The sequence below is a fragment of the Brassica oleracea genome, chromosome C9 (genome assembly GCF_000695525.1).
Source record: "Brassica oleracea var. oleracea cultivar TO1000 chromosome C9, BOL, whole genome shotgun sequence".
Lineage (NCBI taxonomy): Eukaryota > Viridiplantae > Streptophyta > Magnoliopsida > Brassicales > Brassicaceae > Brassica > Brassica oleracea.
Window position 1 is genome coordinate 36,991,638 of NC_027756.1, and position 12,965 is coordinate 37,004,602.

Sequence of the window (12,965 nt, forward strand, 5' to 3'; positions counted from 1 at the left end):
GTTTTGGGTTTGACTCCAAGTTTTGAGTCACACTTGGCAATTCTACCAAACTTTAATTTGCCAAATTTTTTTCTTTATTGCAATATTTCCCGGTGGACCGATTGCTAACCACACAGCAGTGTTTCGAAACACGTGAATCCACCGTCGAACCGGTAAACTCGATAATCCGATATGTAATTCAGTTGGGGTTTTTAAAAAAATAATTATTCAAAAATTTGATAAAACTCGCAAAACCCTGTTAAAACTCAAGTCCGGTTAAACCAGTAAGTAGCCTTTAAATTTTTTCTTAATTTTTTTGATTACGTTAGTAAAATATATTTTATTTTAAATTAAAAATTAGGTTTTAAGGTTCTATAATTGCTTATAGTGAATTGGAAAATGTTCTTGCTGAAAATATCCCATAAATGAAAAGTGACTCATAAAATCTTGATGGTACTTTTAAAATTTTGACTGAATTTCTGATTTTTTATCTTACATAATATCCACTAAACTATTTTATTTGTGACTTTAAAATTTGATAAAGATTTCACTACAGTATCTGAAGAAAATGAAGTGAACGATGATAAAGAGAATCAAAATCAATTGATGTGATTTGGTATTAATTTATTTTTGTTATGGTCAATCTATTACCATTGATGTTTTATGTTTGGTTTATTTTTTATTTAAAATTTAATTTTATTATCATATTAGACATTTAAATACTTATGATATTTTGATATTTTTATTATATGTCATAACTTTTAACTTATTACAAAAATTATTAAATTATTTAAATTATTTTTGGTATTTTGTACGTGAAATTAAAATAAACTAAAGAAAAAGTTTAAATAATTGTCTATGTACTTTTAAAATGTAAAATATCTTTTATATTTTTAAATAACTAATATAGTCGTATATAATAAAAATAATTAATTTATTAACTTGCAATTCACATGTGGTAGTGGCTCGGAGAGTTGTCCGGTACGATATCAGAGTTGGACTTACAAACATTGTCCCACAGAGACCGAGACTCAAACCTAACATATTTATCTTTAGGACAGAATAATAGAAACAATAGCTCCGGGTAATTTTTCAAAAGTTAGTTATGTAATTATGTTAAGTTCATATTTCGTGCAATTAAATTAATAAGATGTTAACTGATTACAAATGACAATAAAAGTATATAATATATATATATTATTATATCTACAAAAATTTGCATTGTCTATCATAACTTACACAATTTAAATATAGATTAAAGACATAAGGATGATACTAAAATAAATGATTAGTGTATAGTTCTTGGTCAATATTCACAAATTTACAATCCTAAGTTTTTGATTGAATATTATGCTACCATATATTTGAAAAATCTGAGTCTATATAATTGCACAGTATTTTCTTTGAAAGATTACACTCATATTGGTATTTACTTTGATGACTGAGTAAATAATGTCTAGCTCTCAAATACAAAGTCCATACGTAGAATCTCCATAAAGTAATATTCGATAAATTAATAAATGCTATAAATTAATAAATTTCATCAGTTTTGAATTAGACCAATGTAAAATATATTACAATTCGACAAGATAATAAGATAATATTTTTTAAAAAAAAACTTATGTTAATATATAATCTCAAAATAAACATAAATTAATAATTAATGTATATAAGTTTATATATATAAATGTAAAAAATATATTGTATAGTTTATTTTTATTCATAGTGAAGTCTATATTTAATTTTCTTAACATTTCTAAATACATGTTGATGTTATTTTGTCATTTTACACTTTAAGTGTATTTAAATTTAAGGTAAATATTTTTTATACATCAAATAATCAAATAAAAAACATGAAATTTGTATTCTTACAATTGAATCACTACATATACGGTGAAATCAAGTGTTCTACTTATTTTTTACATCAAAATATACTTTAAATTTTTAAATTCTTAAAAAATAAAATCTTATGTGAATTAATAACTCTGTAAGTTAATAAAATATTAGAATTTTTTACATTATTAATTTATAGAGTTTTTATTGTATATCAATAATTTATGCCATCGTATGCACAATAATTGAGTTTTGTAGATAAATTATTTTTATTATTAAATGAACAAAGTATAAACGTGGCTTCCGCTAATCTAGCAATGAAAGAGCACTGAGATCTTGCACTGAAGCTTTATACCTATAATAATAACAATAACGAGAAATTAATGTTTCAGACAATTATTTTTTTCATTAATTGGTCACCTTATTAATTTGACCAGACCACGAATTATTTCTTAAACACTAGTGATGTTTTAATTAAAAAACTACATCTCGATTCGTGCAACCGCGCAGGTTTTTATTTTTATTTATTTTTATATAAATATTTTATTTTCAATTCTAAATTGGTATATATTATAATATATACGTGTCTATCAATTCTTAAAACATAATAAGTTTACAGTATATTTTTTTCATTGAATAGATTGTTCAAACTTTCACATGTATTTCTATCTTCTTCTATATATATATTTTCGGATTATTATTTCATTATTAAAATCGTAACTATATATATAAAGATTAGTAAAATATTGTTTTACTGTCATATTCAAAGATATTGTAATATTTCACAAATTTAGAAAGTTTTTAAAAAATTAAACTTTTCGCTTCATAGATTTATATTATCGAAATTTAGAAAGTTTTTAAAAAATTAAACTTTTTGCTTCATAGATTTATATTATCGAGTAAATAATTAACATTTAGTTTTTGTTTAATTTTTAAAATAAAATATATAGTTTAAAATTTTTTTTCATTGGTTTAAGGTAATAAAGATTAATCATTGTTAGATAATATGATTTTTGTTATTTAAAAAAAAACTTTATAATTTTAAAAGTTAACATCGACAAATATTTAAATATTTAGCATATAGAAGTATAGTATTACAATATTAAATTATATCTATTTAATTTATACTATCTATAAGTCCAATGGATCATCTATTGTTTAAATCCAATTATTGATAGCCCAATAAAAATTCTTTGTAGGCCCAAAATTAAAATGATAAGATTAGATATTAAATGTAACATGACTTTCTAGGAATATGTTTATTAAGTCCATTTTTAAAAACATTACACATGAATCAAGGTTGTGACTTATGTTTTAATATATAAGATGTGTCTATCAATTTTTAAAACATAATAACTTTACTGTATATTTTTTTCATTGAATAGATTGTTTCAAACTTTCATATATATTTGTATCTTCTTATATATATATATATATATTTTCGGATTATTATTTCATTATTAAAATCATAACTATATATCTAAAGATTAGTAAAATATTGTTTTATTGTCATATTCAAAGATATTGTAACATTTCACAAATTTAGAAAGTTTTTAAAAAATTAAACTTTTTGCTTCATAGATTTATATTATCGAGTAAATAATTAACATTTAGTTTTTGTTTAATTTTTAAAATAAAATATATAGTTTAAAATTTTTTTTCATTGGTTTAAGGTAATAAAGATTAATCATTGTTAGATAATATGATTTTTGTTATTTAAAAAAAAACTTTATAATTTTAAAAGTTAACATCGACAAATATTTAAATATTTAGCATATAGAAGTATAGTATTACAATATTAAATTATATCTATTTAATTTATACTATCTATAAGTCCAATGGATCATCTATTGTTTAAATCCAATTATTGATAGCCCAATAAAAATTCTTTGTAGGCCCAAAATTAAAATGATAAGATTAGATATTAAATGTAACATGACTTTCTAGGAATATGTTTATTAAGTCCATTTTTAAAAACATTACACATGAATCAAGGTTGTGACTTATGTTTTAATATATAAAACTAGACCTTGATCCGCGCGACATATTCACTTTTTCGTTTTAGTTTTTGGTGTACTGAATGATGCATTTGCCAGAGTTAGTCATATTACACTGAGTTATTTTTTGTGTGTCTGTTAACAATTTATTGGTATCATATAAACAACTCAAAAATGTATATATAATTAGAGGTATGTAAAGTATATATAGAAAACTTATTTTTGAATTTGGTAATATGAAAAAATAGAGAACTAAGAGTTAGTATGATATATAATCTTGTTAAATTAGTTATAACATTAAGACTGAAAAAAATTATTTAATTTCTATAAAATTTGTACGATATAAAACATTTGGATTATAATTGTAAATAAATATTAATGAAAGTATCAATTTATAAGATAGATGATTACATCTTTTTATGGGCTCAAATTTGTGTATACAAAAATAAAAATTTGAGTTATCATAAATTGTTGGAGGTCCAATTGTATTTGTCAGCTCAATTGAATATATATATATATTTTTTGGTCGAGAAAAGCCAACCAACAAATAATGGGAATGATTGATTGGGCTGTAGATACACACTTTAGCTTTAATTGTTATCTACATTCTTTTGAAATACCAATCATGTTGTAAATCAATTTATAAAGCTACATAAAAAAATGGCTGTAAGCCTTCTGTTTTATAAAGAAATATTTAATAGACTACAGAAAAATGTACAGCTATAGCAGATATATCTACAACAAAAATTATACACCAAATTTTACAATATAAAATTTAAAACTACATCTCAATCGATCATCCCCATCTCTTCTTGTTGGTTGACATTATGTTCTATAAGTGGGGATGAAAAGATTTGTGTGGGAGTTGTTGAGGTGATATTGAATACGTATTCATTGTTTCTTATATATAATGTGAATGTGAAACCCTAATGTATAGAATATACTTAAACGTACTGTGGAAGAGAAAATCACGTGATATTATGGAACCATATAAAATTGTTTCCAAAATATCTTTTAGCATAGGAAAATATAAGCAATTGCTTGGATACAAATTATTCACAAAATCTTGCATTTATTGTTGACTCTTCAGCAAGTCAAACGAGGAAGAATTGATTTGGAAACAATTTATAGAAAATATATTATTTACGTAATATAATAGTTAGCGAAAATGTAGGCTATAGTTTATATATTTTAGATATATTAATAAAGATTGGAATGTTGATGTAGCCTATGCATTTTTTGGATTCGGAATGTATTTATTCGGCTAATAGTTGTATGATAGCAAATGAAAACGTGACTGAACTTTGGATTTTTAGGATTAACTAATATATGTATGATAGGTGAAGAAGAAAGTTGCAGGTTTCAGTTAAGTGATAGGCTGATAGCACAATAAAAGAACAATAAAACCATTTCGTTTTTCACATGTTTTAGTTTAGCTACTGAAACAGATTACGTTTTGCTCATTGTTTCCGTTTTTGTTGGTAAAATTAGAATTAGGAAATGCATTTATTAATCAGAAAAGACAACATTATTAAAAGGAAATATTATTTATAATTTCAGTGGCATTTTAGTGTAAATAAAATACAAAACTAAAGGGTATTTCTATTTTGTACTCTTTTTTTAATAGATTAGATGGTTACACACTATATGCAAACCTTTAGAGCACCGCCAGTTTAGGATCCGAATGGTAACAGCGGATTGAACGGTGCGGGACAAGCGGATTGAACGGTGCGGTACGGTTTAACTGCGGTTTGTATAAGAGAAACGCATGATGTATAACAACTGTGATTCGTCTAAAATAAGCGGTTCAAAACAAATTATGAATGATAACATGTATAATAAATAGTATAACTGCGGGATTCATATAAACAAAATAAACAGTGATACTAATATAATTTTTAAAAATATAAATTTTATTTTAAAATTATTTTATATATCTCAAATATGAAATTTAATATGCTATTACTGAGATTTTATTTAATTTAGAAAAAAAATTATATATGTGTTTGTGCTATTTTCTATATATTTAATAATTAAAAACAATAAAATAAATCATCTATATTTAGTAATTACAACATTGTACCGCATTTAGCTACCTAAAAACCACATAGGCTTCGAATGTTACGAACCACACCGCATCACAGTTAACAGTAACAAAAATCTCTATATATACTATATATCTATATGTTTTTATAACTTTTAGAACCGTACCACAGTTGAACCGCTTGTTCCGCACCGCTCAATCCGTAATTGCCATTCAGAGCCTATTATGAGTGGCATATTATTATCATGTGCGTTTTAGTTTTTCACTTCGTAATTTTGAACCGGACTTGGTATAATTTAATTTTTTTTTATCAAACACTTTAGTTAAGAAACACCTAGATTTTGTGCTCCAATGCTAGTTTCTTAATTAATGGTTCTTAAAAAATATATTAAACATTGTTTTATTAAAGATAAAATTAATTTATTAAATAAAACATATTAAAAGATAACATTTAAAACATAAATTTTAAAATAAAAACATAAAAACAAAGATTAGTAAAATAATCGAGAATAATTTGAAAGAAGCATCTGAGCTTAGTTGTTGTCTTCATCACGTCCAAGTTTACGTCATATATATTCAACCAAATCAGCTCTCAGTTGTTGATGTATTTGTCTATCACGAATTCTAGTTTGAACACCCATCATATTGGTGATATTTGTAGGGATGCCATATATGTGTAGCAATTGTTTTAGATTTTCATAAAAAAAAAAAAGAACAAGAGTGTTGTGAATAAAGTTTGGTGTTGTGAATAAAATTTGGTGTTGTGAATAAAAAGAGTGAATGGTGATTAAAGAGAGAACAAGAGTGTTGTGAAACTTTATATGGACTTTGAATAGAAAGAGACTATGAATCTTGTGTTGTGAAGTTACTTGGTATGGACTTTGAATAGAAAGAGATTATGAAACTTTATATGGACTTTGAAGTTATGTTAAAGAGAGAACAAGAGTATTGTGAAGTTATATAGAAACTTTAACACAACTCTATGGACTTTGAAATGATACATGACACTTGCATGACTTTACACAAGTCTGTGACTGATAATACACAAGAATACAAAAGTTCTATTCAGACAATAATACAAGAGCTCGTGCTCCTTGAACTCCCTTCCTACCTGTAATCAATTTACATGGACATACATGTTATTTAGCTAAAAGAACTGAGCAAAGGAATCTCAAAGTCATTCTCACCATGTAAGATATCATGCAAGGATCCCATTGCTGCAAACTCATATGCCAGGACTCGGAGGTTTCCATCAACACAAAAACCAAGTAGTTGAATGAGATTCTCATGCTTGAGTCTAGACACCATGAAAACCTAAGGAAGAGCAAAGTATTAATATATAAATAAGTTTGAAAAGAAAATGTAAACACAAGCTTCCTGAATCAAGAAGATTAATAACCTGACTCAAGAACTCATCATCTGATTCAGCTTTAGGTGCGACATCAAGTTTCTTCAGAGCAACCGCTACACCATCGACCAAATGTCAACTCATTTGATTGGTGTCATTGTAGATAACAACAACATACCATTGGATTGCTGCTGAGAAGATTTCAAGTTTTCCTTTTCATTGGAGTCTTGTATCTGACATGTACAACAGATACACTTGCGCATCCTTGTTCAATAAGAGATGTTACACAACCTTTTGGCTCCTGGAAGAGATTTAAGTAACTGAATATGGATGCAAAGGAGATATGAGCAGATCCACGAGGCAAAAAAACAGAGACCAAAGTAACAAACTTTATGGAAATTTGATTGAGCATGTTCTCAGATTACACAAATTCATCAAAAAAAAAATTCAAAACTTTCAATCAAGAACAGAAAGAGACATGATCCAACAACAAACACTACACTGAGAACATTTACATGCAAATAACCTCCTCTTTGCCAGAGATATAATCAAAGTTGACAGCTTTACCAACACTACAAGAAAATATGAGAATTGCCACTATAAATTTTGTGGCTGATGATTGAATTTTGTGGCTATTTCACTCATAGCTACGAATAGCCACAAATATAATTCGCTGACTATGAGCTCGTGGATATCAGACCATCGTTGCTATTTGCGGCTTTCTTTCTACGACCTATCCACAAATTATATTTGTGGCTAATATCTACAAATAGCATAAATTATCTTTGTGACTAATTTAGCCACAGAAAACCACATTTTGAATCGTAGAAAATATTTTATTAAAAAAAATATAAATTACAAATCACAAAATAAGTTACAAATAAAAATAAAAATATGTCTGATATATTAAATTTGGTATATAATAAACTGATTTACGAGTAAATTTTCTTTTTGTCGACATTTACGAATAAATTTTTATTTATAAATTAAAGCCAGTTTACAAATTGAAACTCATTTACAAACTAAGTCAAATTAATTACAACAAAAAAACTAAACCAAATTAACTTTTTTTAAAGAATTTAACCCAAAAAGAACTAAACCTAAAAAAAAAAAGAATTGGTCATCGTCTTCTCCGCCGCTTCGTTGCTTCGAGTTGACGGTGCCACCATCTGCTGTCCATCTCCACCCTCGCCACCATATTCCGTCCTCCCACTTTCGTCACGCTCTCTCCCCCATCGCTAACTTCTAAATCGATAACAACATCAAAATCAGTATCCTAAATGAAAAACAAAACTAAATCTGAGAGTGAGAGATACCTTCATCTTCTTCGTCTCTCTCCAGCATCGTATTCGTCTTCGTCCTCTCTAACTTGCTGGATCTTCTTCATCCTCTCTTCTCTTCTTTGTATGTGTGGTGGACGAAGAGCTTCGGTGGTGACAGCGACGAGCCTTTAGTGGTGGCGATGACAAATGAGCTACGGTGATGAGCTTTGGTGACGAACAAGCTTTGGTGAACAACGTGATTGAGAATTCGAGATTCAGGAATGAAAGAGAGATGAGATCTTTGTGAAGAAAAGAGAGAGTGAGAGACACGAGGAAGAAACACAAAGTGATCTTGACCATTGGATCAAATTTAATCAATGGTCTAAAATTTTAGATAGCAATCCTTTAGCTACTTTGTCAACCAATGAAAAATTTGAAGAGTTTTTTTTTTTATCGTTTTAATTTTGGTCAAGATGCGCGCAGGGAAGGAAGAAAAATTTGGCGGAAGGATATAATTTTGGCCAAAGATTTTTTTTTTTTTGCATATATAATGAATTAGATTCATGACCGCATGCTTTAATAAATTTTATGTAAAACATTCAATTAAATTATATATGACTTTACCATAATTGGCTTTGCTTAAATTATATTTATCGCTACGGAATTTAGAAAGATTGGAATAGATATTAATTATATATTTGTTTACATGAAAAAAAATTGAGTTTGTTTAAATAATATATTTGAAGTTTAAAAATATTGGATTCATGGTTTTATATGTAGGGTTTGAGTTTGGGGTTTAGAATATTAGATTAAGGTATGATTTATGTAGTATAGATTTAAAATGAGATTAGGTTTGATGTTTTAGATTTTGGGTTTGGTATATAGGGTTTAGGTTTATAGTAGAGGGTTTGGATGGGAGGATGTGATCTGGGTAGTTTGACATCATTGGTCAAGGATAATTTTTTCTTTTTCTATTTTTGTGTTCCTGCATAGAGAACATAAAAAAAAACTAATTGATGAAAAGAAATGTCAAATTAAGAACAAGAAAAGTTAAAAGTCATTGTGTAAAGGTTTAAGTGTATATATCTCATGATCCTCAAATGTCTTAATTAGTTAGCTTTACCAACAATAGTTTATTTCTCCATTGGTTGGTCCACCGATTTCAACATGTTCATATTTACATCAAAATATAACCTAAACATAAAAAAATAAATATATTTAGTGTATATATATATATATCTAAAATATATTACTATTCATATCGTTTGACGTTTGTATTTAAGAGTTCAATTCATGATCTAGGATAAATGGTTTTAGGGTATGTTTAGGGTTTAGAATAAGTTTAGGATCTATATTTCTCCAAATAGCCACAAATTACATTGTGGCTAAATACTTCAACAAATTATTTTGTGGTTAATAGTGGATTTTTTACGTCTACAACTGTTTTGTGACTAATTGTGGCTAACTATCCTCAAGGTCTGGACTGAAATATAATAGCCACAAGTTTTGCTTTTTAAATACGGTGGCTATTTTTGTAGCTATTTGTAGCCGTAAAACTCTAGCCACAAATTTTTTGTGGCTCATTTGTGGTTATTTACAAGTTTTCTTGTAGTGCAAATCAGAAACAAAACCCATGAATCTATAGATTAGACATTTTTTTTCTTCTACAACAAAATCTAATTTTCAGATGCAAACAGAGAAGAAAGAGAAGAAGAGAAGACGTTACCCGTTTAATCTACACATGAGTCCCTTTCACTGTCCCTCTCTATCTCACGAGGGTTCGTCGCGTAGATCGTCGCCTCCTCTGCATTGATGAGAGAGAGGGAGAAAGGGGATTGCTTGATGAGAGAGAGAGAGAGAGAGAAAGGAGATTTCCCTTCTCATACAATGGTAACACGTGTCTTCTAAGACACGGTTCCAGCCCCTATTTAGGAGACATATCTTCTATTAATTGATATTTTTCTTTTTCTTTAATTCCTCATCAAGCGTCCACAAGGTTTGGGTTTCTCAGTCTATTGGAGTAAATCACTTATCTTAGAACCTTGTCTTTTGTTAGGGTTTAATTATCTTAATAAGAGTCTCCTTTTACGTTGGAATGAGGATGATGTGCTCTTTTTGAAGCTCTTTTTACCTCAGTTTGAGGATGTTGCAGGCTCTGTGAGTTTCATTATGAAACTCTATTTACCTCAGTATGAGGATATTACACTGTGGTGTACCAGTTTGTTACCGCTGTATGAGGTTATTTGGACCTTTGCCTTGGTGATTTTGGTTCCAATTGTTTCAGGTTTACTCATTTGGCAGTGGTGGTCCTCTTCACAGCTTTCAGACTTCATAAAGCGAGGCTTTGTTGCCTCTGAGTTTGTAGCTGTAGGGTCCCTAACTGTTCATGTTTAAATCCTTCCGACTGATTCGGTGAATGGAATGTGGTTCAAAACTTTAAAAAGTGGAGGTTTTGAGTGATCTATCAATGGAAAGGGTGAAGCCCATGACTCCCAAGTCTCCTCTATTCTGTTGAGCGCAGGCTCGTCCCTTGCCAAGGAAGCTATAAGGATGCTTGAAGCTCTTCAATCAGCAAAGACTCATAGACTCTCAAGTCTTCAGTTAATTTTGGACTCTATTGTCCTCTTCTCTGCCATGCGTTGCTGGACATGATTAAGATCACAGGTCTTCTTTTCAGAAACCTTGTCACTCTTTTCACTCAACTTTCTTGCAGTTTTAATCAATGTACAACCACTTGTTTTGATGTTGCTTTCACATTGAGTGTTGTATCCAAACTTTGTTCTCGAATTAGTCTGTTTTGAGTTTATGAAATGAAATCGTTGACAAAAAAAAAGACCACCTAAGATATTGAGATAATCATGCTCTTAGTATCTAAGAAAGGAGTTCTAAATCAAATAAAACTAATATTTTAGTAAGTTTTAATTATATAATTAAATTTTAATATATGTTTAAAATAAAGTTAAATCAGTCACATATTGACATGTGTTATCATAGTATCTAAAGAGCTTCTCAAAAATTGTAATTTGAGAAATTTTTGTTATCTCTTTATTAAATTTTATATTTTTTTCTTTTCCTTATTTATTTAGATACTTAGTAAGTATTTATTGTTAGAAGTGCTTTACTGCGTATAGAATAAGCATTCACAAGGTATTGACTGAAATATAAAGACAGAAGATCAAACAGATCAATAAAGACATTGAAGATCAAACAGATCGACCATTATGTGGCTGACAACCAACATGAAACATCTGAAACATTAATTTGTCAGTGATTGGTGAACCCAAAATAAAATCCTTACAAGTTTTCATTCCATCCTTCCAATATAATATAGGATGACGACCAACATGAAACATTCCACATTTGTCTTTTAAAACGCTGAAATTTGGGCTGCCAGTGCCAATAAGCATAATGAGTTCAGGAACGTAGCTACCATAATGTAGGTTTTCAGTCATAGAATCTCAGAAAAATAGTTCAAAGAACGCTTTTGCTGGAAGTGAAAAAATTATTCTTTATAATAAATATATCAAATTATCAATGATCAATATGCATGGAGAATCAATGATCAATACAATTTTCTTACAATTTCGCAGAAAAACAGAATATCGTATTTTTGAGAAAAATCTCAAAAGATAAGAAATTAAGAAAATTTGAACATGTATACAATAGAAACTATGCCATACAATATTATCATTTTAATGTTATTTATTATTATCTGACATTATCAACTACTCCATTCGTTTCATTAAGATAGACTTTTTAGAAGAAAAAAATTGTTTCACAAAGATGTATTTTTGTGTTTTCTATGAAAACTTTGTAAACTTCAAGAAAATTAATTGACTTTATTGAATTACTATTGGTTAAAAGTTACTCCCTCCGTTTCATATTGTAAGTAGTTTTAGGAAAAAAATTTTGTTTCAAAATGTAAGTAGTTTTCGTATTTCTATGTAACTTTTACATTTATTGAATACAGTGTGACCAATCAAATTAAATAGACTTATTTTTTATTGGTTAAATTATATCTAACCTATTTATTATAAAATACTTTTTAAAAACATAATAATTTTCTTAATCTTCGCGTTTTTATCCAAAACGACTTATATTACGAAACGGAGGGAGTATTAAAAATTATAGAAAATGATACATTTATTATGGTAGTTTAATGTATTTTCTTAATATGTGTGAAAATACTAAAAAAATTATTTTTGTAAAACAGAGGGAGTATATGATTTCCTTTCTTGAAAAAAATGAAAAAAGAGTAATTGTGTAGCTGTAAAATTCGTGAAACAGCTTTTATATTAAAGTGTCTCTACAATTACTTTTTAAAAAAGAGGTGGAATTTTATGTTAAAATGTTGTAGCCTTGTAGTTTCCTTGAGAGGTTATTGGAAATAACTTTTTTTTTTTTAACTTTTATTGGAAATAACTTGGAATATAAATTGGGGCGAACGATATTGACAACCACTACAAGAAAACAGGGATTTCCCTACTGAATTTAGTGACTAC

The 12,965-nt window shown here is 27.8% G+C and overlaps 1 long non-coding RNA gene across 2 annotated transcripts; it reads right to left on the reverse strand.

Moving 5' to 3' along the window:
- Nucleotides 1–6,774: 6,774 nt before the first annotated feature.
- Nucleotides 6,775–11,142, reverse strand: LOC106316627. 2 transcript variants are annotated; one of them, XR_001264905.1, is made up of 5 exons: nt 10,190–11,142; nt 7,380–7,502; nt 7,258–7,317; nt 7,041–7,167; nt 6,775–6,964 (listed from the first exon to the last, which is right to left on the reverse strand). It is a non-coding gene; the product is annotated as an uncharacterized LOC106316627 (long non-coding RNA). The 2 variants fall into 2 exon arrangements; XR_001264904.1 differs by lacking the exon at nt 7,258–7,317 and having other exon boundaries at nt 10,190–11,136.
- Nucleotides 11,143–12,965: the final 1,823 nt, after the last annotated feature.